Source organism: Ruditapes philippinarum, unplaced genomic scaffold (assembly GCF_026571515.1).
Source record: "Ruditapes philippinarum isolate M1 unplaced genomic scaffold, ASM2657151v2 ctg7129_1_1_1_1, whole genome shotgun sequence".
Classification (NCBI taxonomy): domain Eukaryota; kingdom Metazoa; phylum Mollusca; class Bivalvia; order Venerida; family Veneridae; genus Ruditapes; species Ruditapes philippinarum.
This window is the reverse complement of record NW_026855671.1, coordinates 1-21,045: the sequence shown is the minus strand read 5'-3', so window position 1 is coordinate 21,045 and position 21,045 is coordinate 1. Positions and strand designations below refer to the sequence as shown.

General features: G+C 34.7%; 1 long non-coding RNA gene across 1 annotated transcript; it reads right to left on the bottom strand.

The window, feature by feature from the left end:
- Positions 1-211: 211 nt before the first annotated feature.
- LOC132744065 (uncharacterized) lies at positions 212-15,521 on the bottom strand. Its single transcript, XR_009627651.1, has 2 exons — positions 15,314-15,521; positions 212-1,518 (listed from the first exon to the last, which is right to left on the bottom strand). It is a non-coding gene; the product is annotated as an uncharacterized LOC132744065 (long non-coding RNA).
- Positions 15,522-21,045: the final 5,524 nt, after the last annotated feature.

The following is a 21,045-nucleotide window of genomic DNA, read 5'->3' as shown; positions in this document are numbered from 1 at the left end:
ATAAACCATGCACCAAGCACCTGGTGTATGAAAGTTAACAACCATATATTATCATCAAACATCGGGACTTTCGGACTTTAATAAAAAAGAAAATGTCAAAAACAGTTCTGTATATATAGCCATTTTAAAATCAATTTGTTTTTATTCAGTAAAAGATTAAGAGACAGCACTTACCATATTCATAGTGAAATAATTTATAACAAAAATGAAATATAATAATTAATTTATTGTATAAGCAAGATAAAAAATATCAGAAACACATTGCTTCACAGAAAACACTTATAAATATCACAGTAAAAGTAATTGTTCTTTCTTCATCATCCTAAAAAAAGTTCATTTTCTGTTTCCATACAAAATTGTTTTATATACATACATTTATATGTGAAATGCCATTATCATTCAACAATTTTGAACGGTAAAAAATCAAGAACACGTTCAGATTAGCAATTAAAAAAAAGGAAAACACAACATATATTACAGCAAAAGTGATTGCTTTTACTTCATCTAGAATACGAAGATCATTTTCATTTTTGTGTCCATACCAGAGCAGAGAAAATAATTGAACAGCAAGTTGGAGAAGATGAAAAGCTGTTCAAAACTACAAAATGCCTGTAGTAATATAACAACAGTAGTCGATGACTTAAAATTTAACTAAATGTGATATAAGTGTCATCAGGTTTGTTATTTCAAGACAAACTTCTGGTAAATAAATCGGTGAAATAAATTTTCCTTTAAATAACAAATTTAATTTATTAGAGATTAAGGCAATGAATTAATGCTAAAACTTATTTAAATGTGAAAATAAACTTTTTTTTGCTATTTCCGTTTCTCAAGTCATTAAGAAGAAATCTTAATCACTTTTATCTGTTCGTACGTACACAAATCTGTGCTTATTTGTTTGAAGGTCCCTGAAACGGCTTTGAAAGCAGTCTGGTTTGCCTTAACTTCAAATATGGCAAGACCAGAGATCAGTCCTACATTAACGTGTACATCTACTAGTGTTATAATCGTCTTTGTTATCGTTAAAATGTGCCTTATTTACACAGCATCATTTGCCAAACCAAAATGTTGAACGCGACATACCAGGAGGCATTTTACCAGTGTCATTTAATTGTCATCATCAATTTGCTCGTTATTCTCCAATCTGACCACTATTTCGTTGATGTAGTTAAACAGACGGCCGGCATATTCTCGATGTTCTCTGTTTTTATCTGGATGCCACCTCAGCAATAAACGTCGGATAATCCTTTTCCGATCAGTTTCATCTCGTGTCCAAGCATCTTTTAACATTTGTCTGACACGTCTACGGTTTTCGTCAATAGGAATGCAACCAATAGGCTCAATGTCATTCATAACTAATTCTATAATCTCCTCCAGTTGTCTTGGCTTGAATCTATACAGCCGGTTTATTGAAACAGTTTTTTTTTTCAAATGCTTGTCCTTTCACTCTTGTCACACGAGCATTGGCAAGGTTCTCTTTTTGTCACAAGCTTTCTTTTCTCAATGTATAAATGAAATCTACAAATATATGATATAGTTATAGCCAATTAAAATTACAATTCAAAGACAATCAGTTTAATGATTGCAAAATAGTTACAGTCAATAATAGCAAACTTCAAGGAAAAATGTATTTATTGTCGGAATCATACACCGTAACTTATCATTTTCTTATAAGGAAATAATCGGAAGTTATGTTTTGGCGGCAATAGTGCACGAGTTTTTCGTAATTAGTATAGTGTGCATTCGAGGTCTATTTGTCAAGCCGTTTAGATGCGAAATTTCAGAAAATATTGAATTATTTTCGACTATATCATACACAAAGTATGTCCGTGAAGTACGCGGGCTAACGGGCTAGCAGTCTAGCGGGCTAACAGTATGAACTGAGCAGGCTAGCAGTCTAGCGGGCTAACAGTGTGAACTGGGCGGGCTAGCAGCCTAGCGGGCTAACAGTGTGAACTGGGCTGGCTAGCAGTGTAGCGGGCTAGCAGTGTGAACTGGGCGGGCTGGCGGGCCAGCGGGCTAAAATCTAAAACTTTATTGATTCAACATAAAAATGTTATGATACATTAATTGGCAGTGTAGCGGGCTAGCAGTGTGAACTGGATGGGCTGGCGGGCCAGCGGGCTAAAATCTAAAACTTTATTGATTGAACATAAAAATGTTATGATACATTACCTGGCAGTGTGAAGTGGGCGGGCTAACAGTGTAGCGGGCTAGCAGTGTGAACTGGGCGGGATGGCGGGCTAGCGGGCTAAAATCTAAAACTTTATTGATTCAATATTAAAACCTTATGATACATTTCCTAGCAGTGTGAATTGGACGGGCTGACAGTGTAGCGGGCTAGCAGTGTGAACTGGGCGGGCTGGCGGGGCCAACGGGCTAAAATCTAAAACTTTATTGATTGAACATAAAAACGTTATGATACATTACCTGGCAGTGTGAAGTGGGCGGCTAGCAGTGTAGCGGGCTAGCAGTGTGAACTGGCGGGCTGGCGGGCCAGCGGGCTAAAATCTAAAACTTTATTGATTCAACATAAAAATGTTATGATACATTAATTGGCAGTGTGAATTGGACGGGCTGACAGTGTAGCGGGCTAGCAGTGTGAACTTGGCGGGCTGGCGGGCCAGCGGGCTAAAATCTAAAACTTTATTGATTGAACATAAAAATGTTATGATACATTACCTGGCAGTGTGAAGTGGGCGGGCTAACAGTGTAGCGGGCTAGCAGTGTGAACTGGGCGGGCTGGCAGGCCAGCGGGTTAAAATCTAAAACTTTATTGATTGAACATAAAACCTCATGATACAGTTCCTAGCAGTGTGAATTGGACGGGCTGACAGTGTAGCGGGCTAGCAGTGTGAACTGGGCGGGCTGGCGGGCCAGCGGGCTAAAATCTAAAACTTTATTGATTGAACATATAAACGTTATGATACATTACCTGGCAGTGTGAAGTGGGCGGGCTAACAGTGTTGTAGCGGGCTAGCAGTGTGAACTGGGCGGACTGGCGGGCTAAAATCTAAAACTTTATTGAGTCAACATTAAAACCTTATGATACATTTCCTAGCAGTGTGAATTGGACGGGCTTACAGTGTAGCGGGCTAGCAGCGTGAACTGGGCGGGCTGGCGGACCAGCGGGCTAAAATCTAAAACTTTATTGATTGAATATAAAAACGTTATGATACATTAATTGGCAGTGTGAAGTGGGCGGGCTAACAGTGTAGCGGGCTAGCAGTGTGAACTGGGCGGGCTGGCGGGCCAGCGGGCTTAAATCTAAAACTTTTTTTATTGAACATAAAAACGTTATGATACATTACCTGGCAGTGTGAAGTGGGCGGGCTAGCAGTGTAGTGGACTAGCAGTGTGAACTGGGCGGGCTGGCGGGCCAGCGGGCTAAACTTAATTGTATCTACATGAAAACCTCATGATATATATTTCTTAAAAGTGTGACAATATGAAAACCTCATGATACATTTCTAAGAAGTGTGAAGTGGGAGGGCTGGCGTGTTCATGATTCATTAACTGAAGTCGGCGTTTTTTCATCATGGCAAAGAAACAGGCACAGTTATGGACTTACAAAAGGATTAAAACCAAAACCTTTGTACTCGAGCCAACTTGTGGCGAACTGGTTAATATACCGGACTCTCAGTCCAGGGGCAGAGATTTTTCTGGGGTCACTCCTGTCAAATATTCCGTATTAGAATTAAACCATGGTCTCAACCAACCAGGGATGATTATGGAACTGGCATCTTTTGTTTTAATAGCAAACTCTAGACATTTTTAAAACTCCTAATCCCGGCAGGCTGAAACAAACTACGGACATTAACACTTAATTTAAGTGCTTTGACCGAGTATACTCAGCCTTTGCGAAAATTGAAAATCCACATCAGTCGGTGCGCATTCGCGCCGTCTGCCAAGAATCTACACTGTTTACTGCCCAACCACTGATTATGATTCTAGTGTCCAGGCACCGAACATTGTGGAACCTGATCAACCGGCTATTGTTGGCGCCTATTGATATAACTCAAAAACGAGAACGGTGACCCCAAATTCTTTTTTGCTTAAAATGTTTCTGTTATCATATTTTAACAACATGCCAAGTTTAAAGAAATTCTATTGAACAGTTTTAATTTTGCCTATATGCCTATATGAAAACTCCCGAAAACGTCATTAAGGGTTAAAAATAAAATATCAACCATAAGAGTTTTTGTCGTCTTTTTATTAATAAAAAGTTTCTGCGCCGATGGCAACAGTTGCTTCTCTGTGATCAAAATTCTGATTTTCATTTTTTCAATACGGGCGTTGACAAGAAAATACAAGAAAATGCGAGTTTGTTATCGTATGATATTTTCAATAGATAGAACTTATGCTGGGCTTCGCGTGGCTTGCAATAAGTTCCATAAAATTAAAAAAATAAACAATAACCTATACTTATAACAATCTCAAATATTATGCAAAAGTTATTTTTCAAAAAAATATTAAGAAATGTCAAGGAACAGTATTTGTGGTTAATAAACCTTTCGAAAATTTCGAAATTTTTTACGAGCTTATGCATTCTTACTGACAACATGCAACATAAAAATATTTCTGAATACATACACAACCCAACAAAGTTTATGTATCGTGGATGTGCATAATACATTAGTTCAAACGAATGAACAAACATGAAAATCAATACATGATAAAACGTTAGATAATTTTCAAAAATATGAAAATGAATGACAATTGTTGAATAAATTTTGTCAAACATATTGCAAATTGTCCATTTATATAATGACAGTAACTTAGCGTTTGATGCTATGGTAATTCTTTGTTGTTCTTAGGTGTGTGCCTTAAAATGATTTTAGATTTTCGAGAAAAAAAACAACATAATTTAAACAAGAAATCAATAATACAGTCAAATCAAGATAACTTGATCAAATTTGCCATGCATATAGATTAATATACCTTGAATGAAAATATTGTATGCATGATTACAACATATGAGAGAGTCACATAAACTAAATGTATTTATTAGAAGCAAAGATATCCCTAACTCTGATATAACTAGCATTAGACAAACTGTCGTTCATTTCTGGATGACACTCGAATAGACATTAGTTAAAAATAAGAAAAATTACTTGCCCATAAAGGTTAAAAAGCTATAAAACATGCATATGGCTACAAAATCAAATATTTTCAACCTATAGGTAAACGATGATATTTATCAATTACAGATAATACGGAAAATATAAGGTTAAAAAATAAGTTTTTAAAAGTAAAACACTATGTTATACAGTTAAATTGTCCAAAAAATTATGCAGAGAAGTTGTTGAAAATGAGATGTTAATAGTGTGTCATATAGCTTCTGTTTCAAAATCACATTATTCATTACAGTTTGGAAACAAACAAAAAATTGAAACAAAATGACAATATCCGGATTAAGTGCTAACGAAATTTGTAGTTCAATAATAAAACTCAAATTTACACAGTACAAGTAAAAAGATACTATGATGTCGTTTCAAGATGTCTATTCAAATTCTAATTTATATTCAATAAAGTTTAAACGAAAGAACGAAAGATGGTTCCCAAAAAATTATTTAAAACTAGACTGTGTCCTCAGGACACTGATGCTCCCACTGCTGCAACAACATGTGTAACAAACCTTTGCATCAGGTATTAAGAACAAGTGGTGATCATGACTCCATGAGGAGTAAGTGCTGTAAAATTTTATGACTAACATAAAGAAAAGGTATTGACTCTGGAGAAAATGCTTGCAAGAAAAATTCCTTTACAACAATGTACACATAATGTCTAGTCATCTGTGCAAGTTTATTAGAAATCAGCCAAGTAGAAAATGTGAAGTTGATGCCACAAAATGTTATGGCATAAAAATGTTATGAGTGGCAATAACAAAAGGCCATAAGTCTGGTAAAAATGGCAGCAGGAAAAAAATAATTTCTTTACAATCATCTATAAATCCTGCTTGATCATCTGTATAAGTTTAAAAGAAATCGGTCAGGGAGTTAATGAAGAGCTGATGCCACAAGATTTTATTACTGAACTTATCAAAGGGCCATAACCGTGATGAAAATGGTCGCAGGAAAAAATATTTTCTAAACAAGAGCCATGTTAGCATGGCCATCCCCAGCCAAATGTGTTTGCTCATTGTAAGAATGTATATGTAGTAGAGCAAAATAATTCAATTTAAAGAGGTCTTTTGGTAATGAAAACTGATGGGTGAAGTGATTACAGATTTGAAACCTATGTGAATACTGATGGCTGAAAATAACAAAGGGCAATAACTCAAAAATTATGCAGGTAGAGTTATCATTCTTGTGTGCTGCACTCATCCTCTATGAGATCTATCCACCTATGAAGTTTCAAGTTTATACCACTATATGAAAAATAACAAAGGGCAATAACTCAAAAATTATAAAGGGTAGAGTTATCATTCTTGTGCACAGCATTCCTCCTCAATAAGATCTATCCACCTATGAAGTTTCATGTTGACATCTCAAAGACTTTGAGTTATGCTCCACTCAGGTGAAAAATAAAGTATGAAAAATGACAAAGGGCAATGACTCAAAAATTATGAAGGGTAGAGTTATCATTCTTAGGCACTGTACACCTCCTGAGTGAGATCTATCAACCCATGAAGTTTCATGTTAATATCTCAAAGGCTTTTTGAGTTATGCTCTGGACAAAAACTAAGTTTGAAAAATAACAAAGGGCAATAACTCAAAAATTATGCAGGGTAGAGTTATCATTCTTGTGCACTGCACTCCTCCTCATTATGATCTATCCACCTATGAAGTTTCAAGTTGATACCTTAAATACTTTTTGAGATATGCTCCGGACAAAAATGACGGACGGAAGGACGGACGTACATATGGACGAGTGCAACTCTATATGCCTCCCACTTCGTGGAGTCATAAAAAATCCATATACAAACTAGACTTACAAAAATCAATGACTAATAAGGTTAAAACATTATTCCGATATGTTCCTCTTATAAATTGCCCATATCAACAAAGCAATTTAGAGGACATAATATGCATGCTCTTGAACCAAAAATACAAACTTCAAATCGACGTCACATACAGATTAGATTCAAAGATACTATTTATTGGTAAATATTGAGTTGCGCTCAACCCGAAGCTAAACGGCGTGGGCAGTAATATGCATTTTCATTACTGCCCATGAACAGGCTCATTAAACCGAGCCTGCAATATTTTCATATTGTGTCGCGTTCGTTCCCTTTTCATATATTGTGATTAGTTTCCACTTATAAAAGGTTTTCTCCCATTACTTCGAGCGCCACTTGCTTTCGGAGATCTGGCATATCGTCCTGAAATAAACATTTCAACACAATAAAAAATACTTGGCCTTCTAGTTTCAAAATTACGGATTTCATTAAAGGAACATTTTGGGTACGATAAATTATATAACTGCATTATTTTGTAATATTGCATACAATAGCAAAAAAGAATTAACTACATGTACACGAACAGCTGTTCACAGTTTGGTTAAAATCAAGATCACCAAGTCAAACCTTTGAAAAGTCATTTCCATACAATAACTCATGTTTATGTAGGAGGGAATTGTAAGTGTTATTTGATTTTCTTTCTGAAGGGAACCCCCTACATACCGAAGTCCCACAAATCATTCACTTGTTATGCACAGTATATATATCACTTATTTCTATCCCCTTTTGCAAAACTGGAGTTATGGCGCGGAAATGACATTTCTAAAAGTTGACATAGTAACCTAGATTTTAAGGAAGCGTGACCAAGTTTAGACCGTAAAGTGATCTTGAGTACCCACTTCACACTGCTAGGTAATGTATCATAACATTTTTATGTTCAATCAATAAAGTTTTAGATTTTAGCCCGCTGGCCCGCCAGCCCGCCCAGTTCACACTGCTAGCCCGCTACTGTTAGCCCGCCCACTTCACACTGCCAGGTAATGTATCATAACATTTTTATGTTCAATCAATAAAGTTTTAGATTTTAGCCCGCTGGCCCGCCAGCCCGCCAAGTTCACACTGCTAGCCCGCTACACTGTTAGCCCGCCCACTTCACACTGCCAGGTAATGTATCATAACACTTTTATGTTCAATCAATAAAGTTTTAGATTTTAGCCCGCTGGCCCGCCAGCCCGCCCAGTTCACACTGCTAGCCCGCTAGACTGCTAGCCCGCCCACTTCACACTGCTAGGTAATGTATCATAACATTTTTATGTTCAATCAATAAAGTTTTAGATTTTAGCCTGCTGGCCTGCCAGCCCGCCCAGTTCACACTGCTAGCCCGCTACACTGTTAGCCCGCCCACTTCACACTGCCAGGTAATGTATCATAACATTTTTATGTTCAATCAATAAAGTTTTAGATTTTAGCCCGCTGGCCCGCCAGCCCGCCCAGTTCACACTGCTAGCCCGCTACACTGCTAGCCCGCCCACTTCACACTGCCAGGTAATGTATCATTACGTTTTTATGTTGAATCAATAAAGTTTTAGATTTTAGCCCGCTGGCCCGCCAGCCCGCCCAGTTCACACTGCTAGCCCGCTACACTGTTAGCCCGCCCACTTCACACTGCCAGGTAATGTATCATAACATTTTTATGTTCAATCAATAAAGTTTTAGATTTTAGCCCGCTGGCCCGCCAGCCCGCCCAGTTCACACTGCTAGCCCGCTAGACTGCTAGCCCGCCCAGTTCACACTGTTAGCCCGCTAGACTGCTAGCCCGCTCAGTTCATACTGTTAGCCCGCTAAACTGCTAGCCCGTTAGCCCGCGTTCTTCACGGACATACACAAAGTTTGGTATATGTTTCTTACAATTGTTTCCTTCTCCAGGGTTATGAACAGTCCAAAGAAAAGTCTAAATGTGTCTTATGAGCGAAATAAATATTATCCATGGACTTTTAAAACTCGATGAGCATTTTTAATGTATGATGTTTTAATTTACTATATATGTATCCCGCTCGCGGCAACCTGAGTTTCGAACTTTTCAAAAACGTCCTTTTTGTACAACTCGTTTACACAGTTATAGAGTATATTGGCAGGCCATTTTTTATTACTTTTACACGAAGTATTTTGCATATTATAACAGATGAATTTACACAGATAATTTATCAATATAAGTCATGGGAAGCATTTTGATTTTTTTGTTATGACTAAAATTGATATGTAGCTTTATATCCATAATTGTTATGTTGATTGGGAAAATAGACGGTTAGTGGGGACGGCTTACAAAAACTCACTTTAGCCTTTTTAAACACTGTGTTATGTTGTTAATGATTTCAAAAGAGTATTATTAAAGAATGTAAATGAATTATGCTAGTTTTAATGTAACGAATTAGAGCATAATACAATAGATTGATCCATTGGTAATAATTGTCTGACTGGGCCATGCGCATCTCCTTTTGGAATTGATGGTTCCAATAAAGTCTTGTTGAAATCAGGCAAGTAATTAATGTGAAATAGGACAGAAACGAATGTTACTCTAAGTACACACTGCATAACTAATCAATCAGGAACCATAGCTATGCATTGAACTGTCCGCTCAGGACATACAGATAATAATTTTATACATCTCCTTTTGGCATTCATGGCTTCTATAAAGTTTTGTTTGAAGCTATTGCAGTGAAATAGTCCGGAACCAAATATTACTATGTATACATACTGCATAACTGGTCATGGGCGATAGCTGTAAGTTGAATGGTCCGACCAGGATAGGCAAATGACATGCGCATTTCCTAATAATATTAAATCTTTAATCAAGGTTCAATGAAATCCCAATCAGTAGTTGCCGAGAATTATTGCGAAAACGAATACGAACGACCGGAAATAAGGACAGACGGATAAACAATACCAAACAATACTCGCAAGCATATTTCATTGACGGGGATAACAAACTGGAAACAGTCTAGTTAACAAAACTGGAAATACATTGGAACATATTGGGAAATAGACATCCAAGATTATTTATATGACAACACTTGATTACAAGAACTCAGCGAGTCGGATGTGTTGCCTGGTAAACAGTATAGCTGTCAGTAAGTTTTTTTTTCTAATTTTTATATATAGGTTATTTATAAACACTGCCCTTGCAATGTACATGTACCTTGAACTTTAGTGGCATTTGAACTGATTGTAACAATGTTACGCAGGATTAATAAAATTGTTATAATATCAAAAACAAAATGTCATGGAAAATATCAAATGGAGGACTATGTGATGGATTCAATTCATAAGGATTGCACTTCAAGTCAATGAAAAAGCTTTCATATAAACATTGTAGGTCAATCAAACCTATAGTGAACAAGCTATGCTCTTGACGAGCCTATTAAGCATAAATATTAACAGAGGGCAATAACTAAACAACATAAAGTGCAGAGTACAAGTTTTTGTGCACTGCACTTCTTCTCAATGAGATCAATCATCCCATGAAGTTTTAAGTCAATAGCTTTCAAAGTGTGGGAAAATTTGCTGGGACAAAAATAAAGTGTAAAAATAAACAAAGGGCAATAACCCAAAATCATGAAATACAGAATACCGGTTCTTGTGCACTGCACTTCTTCTCAATGAGATCTATCATACTATGAAGTTTCAATTCATAGCTTTTATAGTTTAGGAAAAGTGGTCCGGAAAAAATAAAGAATGAAAATTAACAAAGGACAATAACTCAAAACATCATAAAGTACAGAGTACTAGTTATTGTGCAATGCACTTTTATTCATCCTATGAAAATTCAAGTCAATGGCTTTTATTGTTTAGGAGAAATGGCCCGGAAAATAAAAGTATGAAAATTAACAAAGGGCAATAACTTAAAAAATCACAAGTGCAAAGTTCTAGTTCTTGTGTACTGCACTTTTTCTCAACGAGATCTATCATCCTATGAAATTTCAAGTCCATACCTTACATAGTTTAGGAGAAATGGCCTGGACAAAAATTAAGTATGAAAATCAACAAAGGACAGTACCTCAAAAATAAGAAGTGCAGAGTAACGATTCCTGTGCACCGCATTTTGAGTCATTGGAAAAAGTATGCATACTAACTTTAGAGTCAATTCGACTTATAGTGACTGAGTTATGTTCCGGACAAGCCTAAGGGAACGCCGCCGACAAAAGTAACCTCTATAAACTGTTTTCAGCTTCTGATATTCTGAAATGTCAATGTAAATATGAAAGACAAAGGTCAAGGTCACTGTTGTTCAGATGGATTATTAACTCCGTGTCATATTTTAGCTTTTTCGCGAATGGACGACAAAAGAAAGGCATTTGAGTTTTGCCGCTTATATGTATTGTCGCTTGTTCGCGTTAGCAAAAATAATTGTAAATAAAATATTTATATTATATTCATATCATTGTAAGTTCAGTAATGAATCAATTTGCTTGATATATTTGAAACTATTTTACCCTTGCTGTGGCATCTGATTAACATGAAATGTCAAAATGACATTTATCCCCTCTCCCTATACCATCTAGTCTTGTAATATTTCCAGGAAAATTACGATTTCTCACCTCAATCTCTCAGAAACATGCTAAAACTTTCGACTTTGAACACCGATTTAAAGCTTTATACTTGTATAATGATATGCGAGCAAATCCCCTTAATACTTTGAAGAATGATCAATGAGCTCAAAAAATAAATAATATATGTTCTTAAATAATTTAGGAAAAAAACTACATAGAAATCGCCATTGGTTTTGTTTCCTCATTGTTCGGCAAGATGCTTACTCGTTGTACGCTTGCTTTGAAAAATACATTAAATCAATTTTATATGTTCTTATCAAATCAAACGTGTTCTCATCAAATATTCATTCATTTTTTGTTACTAAGATAGTTATTTTGCATAAAATAGAGGGTTTGCAGGAATTTTAGATGTAAAACTTCGAAATCGTTGTTTGAAGTCGACAAACAAGACAGTTTTTGAAAAAAAAATCGAAGCGAGAAATATAATTGATTAAAAAAATAGGTTTTGCCACAAGAAACATACCAGGACAAAAAACAATTTCATTTAAGTTCCATTCGTAAAAATACACATTTCTTTAGTGATCGATCTTTACTAAAATGTTTTACCTGTGTTTAAGTTTTAATCCGCGGTTTGTCGTGTAGCGGAGTTATAACATACACTGGAGTGTACACTGTGAATTTGCTATTTTTGCACACATTTGTTTATTTGTGCATTATCAATTTGCCGTATGCCACTTAAGATCATTGTAGTGTTCGTGCAGACGATTGAAATATCTATTTATATTTGACTGAACACTATATTACAGCGTTTTTTCAATATATTGCATATGCATTGCGAGATAATTTTAGTAAACAAATATAGTTTTCTTCACTTACTTCCACCCATAATATCAAAACATTAGATCGAAAATGTCAATTTTAACAAAATAGGTAATTAAGCGTTTGAACTTAACATCTAGACATCGCTTAATGTGAATGCATGGGAAAAAGCATTGTGGTAACCGCCACATTTAAGTTATTTTTATTCAGCATTTAGGCCTGTCACTGTGGGTTTAGGGATTTGTCGCAATGAATGACACTGTTTGTTAAGGAAAGCTAATGGCTCCTATAGAATTTACTCGTTGTTAATTAAAGTCATTGGTTGCTATGATAGGTTATTTAAGAAAGTCAATTGTAATGGAAATCACTGTTTGCTATTAAAATCAATGGTTGCTTGTGGAAGTCAGTAAAAGGGTCACAGGTTACTACAGATACTACATGTTGCAATCAGTGGTTGCTATAGAAATCACTGGATGTTTAGTGAAGTCAATTGCCCCTTTATATGTCATTGGTTGTGTTTTTTTTAATTGTATATCTTTTGCATATATACAAAAACACATGACACCCGAGACTTGACTAATTTTGGCCCTTGGCTCATGACTTTAACATCTTTGGAAACATTACATTAGTCAAATTCAGGCCAAATATTTAAGCCATTTTCATCTAGACCCTCAGACCGGGCGTTTGTTTTATATTTCCTTGTACATAAAATGATTTTTTACCCTATGGACATGATCTTAACAACTTTGGAAACACTCCGTCAAATACAGGCCAAATATCTAACTTTTAGCAATTTTTATTTAAAGTAAAGGATCAACAGACCGATGGAAACTTGATGGGCTTTTATTATAATATTTTCTTGTTCATCACGTGATGCAAAATAAGATAAACCCAGCTGATCATTAGATTAGAAAATTTGTCAGTTTGGAAAATTAGGTTTGGAATGCCTTCGTTCACCAGTAATAACTACATAACAAAGCCTGCAGAGAATATTGTCAATGCTTATTTACATTTTTTCATGTAATGCAATCATATTCAACAAATAATACATGGGCTTGAGGGCAATATGCAAGTTTACGGACTGGTTGGTCAGACTGAGGATGGTATATGGCCCGAAGCGCAGCTGAGGGCCATATTCCTTCCGAGGTCTGACCAACCAGTCCGTAAACTTGCATTTTGCCCGAAAGGCCATGTTTTATTTGTTATATTATACCGAATCTAAATCCTTTCATCCATTTGGTTTTTTTTGCTGTCATTTTACTATTATTTGCTTTCAAATAATAATTTTACTTGTTCAGTGTGTGAAATATCTCAAACCCTAGTCGATTTTGTTTTATTATTTTCAAGCGATGCAGCAAATAATCATGCTCTTCTTTTAATATTCCATTTTTGATAATCAAATGAAATATTTAATTTTACTAGGCAAAAAACCCGGACTTTAAAAATTTCACAAACTGTATAAATAAAATATATAATTAAATTAAAGACAAATCATGACTTTTGATCAACATGTAATTAATTTATGTCTCTGATAAAAAAGTGAGTCGCCTGGTCATTTAGACAGTCATCGTCTGTTTGTGTCGTCGCGAAATTCGCACGTCGTGAAAGTTACGTTTAAACGGTCTTCATAAGAATTATGGACCGTCCCCGGTCTGTATGCGGTTTATGGACCGGATGACGTCATATTAAATAAAGAAGAGCATATGCAAATGAGGTATAATATTAAAGATTATAGATGCATGTTTATATTACGATATGGTTATATATAAAATAACTTTATTAAAGAGGTTATATCTACTATATTTTATCAAGATAATAATTCTATCCTGTACCACATGATTACAGAGTGGATGATCACGTGATGTTTGTTTATTCGTCATTAGATCATCGCTTTGGCTAATTTTTCGTTATATCTTTTTTCATATTTGAATAATAAGCTTATACCATGTTTAAGGTAAACATGTGCCAATTCATAAAGTATGGTACATATATTTCAGTTGTTCACTTATACTTTTCCCGATATGCTTGCAAACAGTTGTGACAAATATTTTCATCAGAATATTGCCGCACAGAAAATTTTTATCCGCCATCTTGGATATTTGTCTCACAACGTTAGGGGGCAGGGGACATATTCGAATGATGGCCCCGGTCAAATTTTTTAATAACTCAGACATGGTGTTTTGAAGGTACTGATAACTTCTGATATTTCTCTGTCATTGTAATTCTTTCTTGTTTGTGTGCAGGAAATGAGATACATTTTTGGGTTTTTACCCGAAACTAAGCATTTTGGTAGCTTTGTATGTATTTCTGACTCTCCGAATGGAGGTGAAAAAGTTAAAAATCAAGCTTTGACAGTTGGCGCCAAACAAGTAAGAAATTTCAGATAAATTTTGTGAAAAATCTAAACGTATGACAGACACTTTATTTGTCATTTCTGAAAATGCCATAGCTTGCACTGCGTGTTACTGATATTTTTAAAGGAATCGGGCGGATTCTGGAGTATGCTGCACCTTCATGAAGATTGCCTATATTGGTATATTTTAGGTGTGATTTTGGCTGGGTGGGGGTAAATATAAATTGCTGTCAGTCATTTTTTGAAGGAGCAATGCATGCAAACTATTATTTTCTTCAATGTATGTCATATATCATTGAATAATGCTGTGCAACTGGTTATCTGCCTGTGAAACAGATTTTGAAATATTTGGAATTGTGTTTCTGGTCACACTGAAATACAAAATTTTTCATTATTAGGTCCCCTGCCCCCTTATACACACTAAAATGATAGATAAAATCAAAGCACAGATGGCGCTGAATTTGTTTGGGTCTCAGAATGTCAGAAAAGTGAAGGTTGTGAGATTATAAACCAATTTGTTTTTGTAAAGTGCCACCAATGCTTTCCAGTGTTTTAACTGTAATTAATTGGCTATAATTAGACTAATTGCAACACTGATAGTCAATTCAATATAAAATATAAAATTCATATAAAAAATGAGTTGCAAGTCTGACGACCCAAACAAATAAAAACTGGAATGTGAAATAAACTTACCGTCTAATATATACAATGCATTTCCATCTCTTTTGTCTCTATCTATTATGTTTTGATACTTAATTTGTGTTGGTTTTTTGATCCAATTATCCTGTCTCTAACTCTAGGCATTCGTACTTTTGTAAATAATTCCTTATCAACAGCTATTAAATATTCTAAAATACATATCCCGTCATGATATGCAATATGTATATCGTCAATCCACAGCCTTAACGACAAGATTTTATAATCGATATCTATTTTTACAATATAAATTTACTCCTATAAAATATCAATGTTTAATCATGTAAACTGCGTCATTTCTTTGGTCATCAAGTGGTTTGATAATAAATATTTCATGAGTGGCAGTTGTACGCGTGAAGCATTAGAATATTCATACAACAGGATGAAAATAAATCGTGAATATTTAAGGAAAAAATGAATTTTCTGTTTATCATATACATTTGTTCCCTTTTTTTTGACACTACAATTTGAAATACTTCCCCTAATAGTTTATGCATAGGCTGAATTTAGAAGGCAGTAGTTCGGCAAATAAAAATACTGAAAATATGTTTCACTGCGGTGAAAAATAAATGTGTACAGTGAAAATATGGAAAATGAAAATACGCATATTTCATCAATATTTTATATATAAGAATACAATAAATTGCGCTATTATTACACAACACAATGGAGAAAGTCTTAGTAAAGTTAATAACTTTTATTACACAGCTATCACCCGTGTACAAGTGTAAGGAAAAACGAGTGAACGAGCATTTCCGAGATAGAGCGGAAGGCCGATGCTAACGGCTGATTGTAAGTATTGTTTGTGTTTTTGTCTTGTAATTTAGATAAGATTTTTTTAATCGAGCAACGTAGTTCCGTGTAGGATAGTTTCAGGTTTACAATGATCTTAGCTGTTACAAAAATATAATTATATATATTTTAAACCCGGGAGAACTTTTTCCCTGAGGAAGTCAAAAATTTGTTAAATGTTGAACTTCCAAAAAAATATGAATGCTCCACCCTTTGGATTTCTTGAAAAAAGGTGTATAAGAAAAATACCAACCCTTCGTGCAACATAAATAGAGAATACCATGCTAGTGTCTGATATTATAAAATTTATCAGGCAAGGCTAAGAAAAAAAATGAAGGGCGAGGCTCTGCCGAGCTCTTCATTTTTTTTCGTGCCGAGCCTGATAAATTTTATAATATCAGACACTTGTTTGGTATTCTATTTATCATGTTGTCAATTTCAATTGTTGTTTGATTTTTTTTTATTTTAATTGAAGCAAAACCCTATCCAGAACCTCTGGTGTTCAGACGGCGCGCAATAATATGTGAAATGTCAAATCAAAACGAAATAGTCCCGAATGTTTTAGTTTATTGTAAGTGACGCGTTCATATTCAAAATTTCTATTCGATTCAAAGTTTATCAGTTAAATATTTTCAACCCAGTAGCAGGAAAAAATATTCCATTCTTTTTATTTCATTTCGCAAATTTCGCATATTTTTGATATTTTGGTTTCATGTCGCCATCTTGAATTTACCGACGTATGGACTACGAACGTTGAACGAGCGTAATCGATAGATGAAAATTGGATAAAATGTCTGGGTTAAATGGATTTATCAATTCACAAAATAAGATTACGTGTTTTTATTCAATATCAAGCGTTTCATGAGACACATCAGTGTTACATTAATGAACAGGATATGAGAAAACACAAAGTAAACAAGATTTGAAAATGTCGTTGAACAGTGTTGAACAGCTGATTTCACGGAAAATGGAAATTTTAAGTTTGCCAGTTCATCGTCAAGTGTTTATATTTTTTAAAATGAATTTACCGACTTGAATAAACATTCAGGTTGTTGACATGCAATACTGCGCCATAAAATATGGAATTTAAGCTGTTGCTGGATAAAGCAATCTGCTGTGATGAGTGGGTGGGGTAACTGATTTGGCCAGGATTCATTTGGCTATGTGACTCCGTTGAAACTGCAGAATGAGATATGGAAATGGACTCTAATGACTTATTTGTAACAGTGCCAGTTTGATATGTAAAAGGCGATGGAGAATCTGACCGTGTAACTGTAGCTGATGGTCCAGTGGATGGATTGCGGACTGATAATTTATTAAAAAGTGTGAAGCAATACAACAAAATAAAAATAAAACAGTAACAACTTGTTTTGTGTTTTTAAAATGTTTTATTTTTATCGTATCAAAATATGTAGTATTTGTAGTATCCAATGTAAACAGTAGACAGGAAATGACCCGAAAAAAGTAGTTCCGTCAAGGTCAAAATGTGTATTGATGAGGTGTCTGATAAAGCTTGGGGTGACTGATAAAGCTAGGTTTATCAGGCATGCACTTTATCAACAGAAAGCAATGTAATGACATGATAAAATCATAAACAATACTTACAATTAGCCGTTAAAATCAGCCTTCTGCTCTATCTCTGAAATGTCGTTCTATCATTTTTCCGTACACCACAACTTTGAAGTAGAGCGACATGTGCGACAGTTTGCCAAGTTATAAGTTTTATTTTTCAACTAGGCCCATTTGGGCGTCAGTTTTATGAACAGCAAATGTCACAAAAATGAGCATTAACAACAAAATAATACAACTGTGTGACAAACTAAATTAAATTATAAATACAAAACTAAGACTAGAGACACTTATTTATGACTTATGATGATGAGAGTCTAGAAAGAGATGAAATACTAGTAACATGATTCAACCGCGCCAAGAAAATCCCTGACAATAAACATACAGGAAGTGACAAGGTGCCATGGCGTAACCACAATGTGGGGCCGATATATATATTGATAATCAAGTTTAATCAGGCGTCTACCATGCGTATTGATCACGTGATCCTTTGAAGCACGTGGTAGTATGTCAGGTAGTTGTCATTATCAATCTAAAACATCAGATATATTTGATGAGCGACTGTTTAAATATCCAATCACAAAGCATTTTCTAATGGTTTATACCTTTCTAAGCCTGATTCTATTTTATAAAAAAAGAAAAACAACAACAATATCTGTATTTTACCGTAGAGCTTAAAGGCGTAATACATGTATAAGCGCAGCAAATATAAGAATCTTCATTAAAATTAAAAAGTTTCTAGGTTTAACCCACATAATCCCGATTTTGTATATTTGAGCCGCGTCACGACAAAACCAACATAATGCGTTTGCGACCAGCATGGATCCAGACCAGCCTGCGCATCCGCGCAGTCTGTCAGGATCCATGCTGTTCGCTTACCAACTCTGTTACAAGTAGAGAAACTGATAGCGAACAGCATGGATCCTGATCAGACTGCGCGGATGCGCAGGCTGGTCTGGATCCATGCTGGTCGCAAACGCATTATGTTGGTTTTGTCGTGACGCGGCTCATTTATATTACTTTAATGCTGTTCTGATTATGAAGGGATTTCTTATCTTTTCAATCTTATCTTTAAAAGCATCAAAGCCTGATGCATGCTTCATTTTAGTGTTATATTTTTTCAGGTTATTTGGATATACATGTATTGATATTCCCATACTATAAAGTGATACTGTTAGGTCATGTTATTTTTAAGGTTTGTCATTTTGATCAGTCTACTTGGAAATATCTTTACAATTATTCTCTTATGATAAATATAAGGAATGTTGTAATTTTGCAAGTATATTTGTATTCATTATAACACTATTTGTCATACACTTGTCACATTATGAAAACATCCTTACTCATAATTGTATGTGTAGCATCTTTTTTATACCAACCAGCCTAACTAAAGAGAGTCAAAACTTACTTTTAAAAGAAATGAAAATACATTAAAATGTAGAGAAAAAAAACACACTGTTATCATCGCGTTAGTTAAGGCTCCTGCTTAGAATTCCGTTTAGTATTGAGTTACCTGCTTTTGGAAGGATTTGTATGTAAATTGTAAATTGATACGTTGCATAACTATTATCAGAAAAAAAGTCAAGCATTAATTATTGCAGGTCCATTTCCCCTTATTTATAACACTAAACATGCACGGGACTGGCTGCCAGGAGTATCTGTATCCGGGGAGCTACCTGAAAACCCGGCAGATTGTTAATACCCGAATAAATAGTCACCTCAAGCCCGATTTTCCGAGGCGTGCCTGCATTTGCTATAAAATAGATATATATGTCGGTACATACATTTTTGCTTATTTTGGTAATTTACTTTATTTCTTTGTCAACTAATGGTGAATCATATATAAAAGAACACTGAATGTAAGGTATACATTTTCCCTTTTAAATAAAGATTATCCTAGGACAAGATATAAGTTATATAATCCTATAGTTTGAAGGCACTTTTTGGTGACAGACGACAAAATCTCAGCATTAATACGTTCAAAAAAAGTCTAAGAGTGAAAGACAGTACGCAGTTGAACATAATAATAATTTCGGTTATAGAAAATTTCAAATATCATCCAATAATGATAGAAAATATTAATCGGAACAGCTAAACTATTATTCTTTATAATCTCAGACATGATACGGAGTGAAAGTAGTTCTATATGAGCCGTGTGACGACAAAACCAACATAATGGGTTTGCAACCAGCATGGATCAAGACCAGCCTCCGCATCCGCGCAGTCTGACCAGGATCCATGCTGTTCGCTTCTAAACCTTTTAACAAGTAGTGAAACTGAAAGCGAACTGCATGGATCCTTATCAGACTGCGCGGATCTTGATAATAAACAGCCAATGAAAACGTTTTGCATCCCAAGGAAAAAAAAGTCTATTTCGGTTAAACTATGATGACCGAAAATTTGTCTGACAAAAATAGTCAATTAAAAGATAAAAGATCCTAATAGGGACCAATAAGAATGAGCTTTTCATTACAATACTTTTTATTTTTTCTAGACGGTATTATTAGACAATTTCTTTAGTGCCACATCCCCTCTTTGCTTTTTTTGCCAAAATGACATATAAAGAGGAATTATTTTTTTGCATAAGAAAGAAGTATTTTTGAAGTAATTATTTGTATTTTTACTATAATTTTTAACCTAAAAAATTTACAAAGTGAATTTAAGAAAAAAGTTATCATGGTATATTTTTTCGTCTTTAAATAGATAAATGCATGCACGTTAAATAACCTCCCCTTTTTACATGCTCAATAATATAACATATTTTAACAACTAAAACCAGTGTCTATTAGTAGGATATAGTAGGATATCTAAAAATAGAGAAAAAGAAAAAAAAAGATCTTTAGATCTTTAACTATTATGTAGACAGTTTGAAGACAGGTTAAACAAAGTTTATGAATGGTTTTGCAGACAATATACTCAAAGAAGAGCTTTGGAATTTGCAGAAAATTGGAATAATACAGATATCAAGTAAATTATTTAATAATATATGATTTGAAAAAGATTTTTTCTTGAATGTTAAATAATTTTATTCACTTAACCCTTATCTGTGAGCATAGTTCATATTACATATATTCTGAATGCAAAATACCTTTCAAATAAATTTAAAACAACAACAACAACAACAACACATCAAACAGCATCCCAGCCCCCGCATAAAAACAAAAACAAAAAATAACATTAAAACACACACACATACACTCCATAAAAAAACAACAACAAAAACAGCAATAAATATGGCTACTTTTTTTTTCGGGAGAGTGTTTATCTCTCTCATTTGTGTGTTGCAAGATATTCAATGATTAAGTTACAATCGCACCATGTTTTGGCCACTTGAAAACACCTACCAATTTATTTGTCGAAACTTTATC